Source organism: Penaeus monodon, chromosome 28 (assembly GCF_015228065.2).
Source record: "Penaeus monodon isolate SGIC_2016 chromosome 28, NSTDA_Pmon_1, whole genome shotgun sequence".
Lineage (NCBI taxonomy): Eukaryota > Metazoa > Arthropoda > Malacostraca > Decapoda > Penaeidae > Penaeus > Penaeus monodon.
In genome coordinates this window covers 30,624,112-30,624,330 of record NC_051413.1, presented here as the reverse complement: position 1 = coordinate 30,624,330, position 219 = coordinate 30,624,112, and the positions used below count along the sequence as shown (strand labels likewise).

The 219-nt window shown below is 36.5% G+C and overlaps 1 protein-coding gene across 1 annotated transcript in view; it reads right to left on the bottom strand.

Moving 5' to 3' along the window:
• The window catches only part of LOC119591484, a gene marked incomplete in the record, with an annotated part of 45,988 nt that overhangs the window by 21,553 nt on the left and 24,216 nt on the right, over positions 1-219 (bottom strand).

Below are 219 nucleotides of genomic sequence, written 5' to 3'. Positions count from 1 at the left end.
ATGATACAATGAAAATAGTATCATAGATAACCAATAAATAACACATATAGACACCTACGCGAGAAAGAGAGCAATGTTTACAAACAATTAATTAGGCAGATAGACAGGTGCGATAAGTAGAGAGCTAATTAGGTAGACATGTTTAGTATGAAGCCGATAATTAGGAAGCCAAGCAGGGTGCACGTAATATGTTATGGCTTCCCGTTTTCTTTCGCCTTT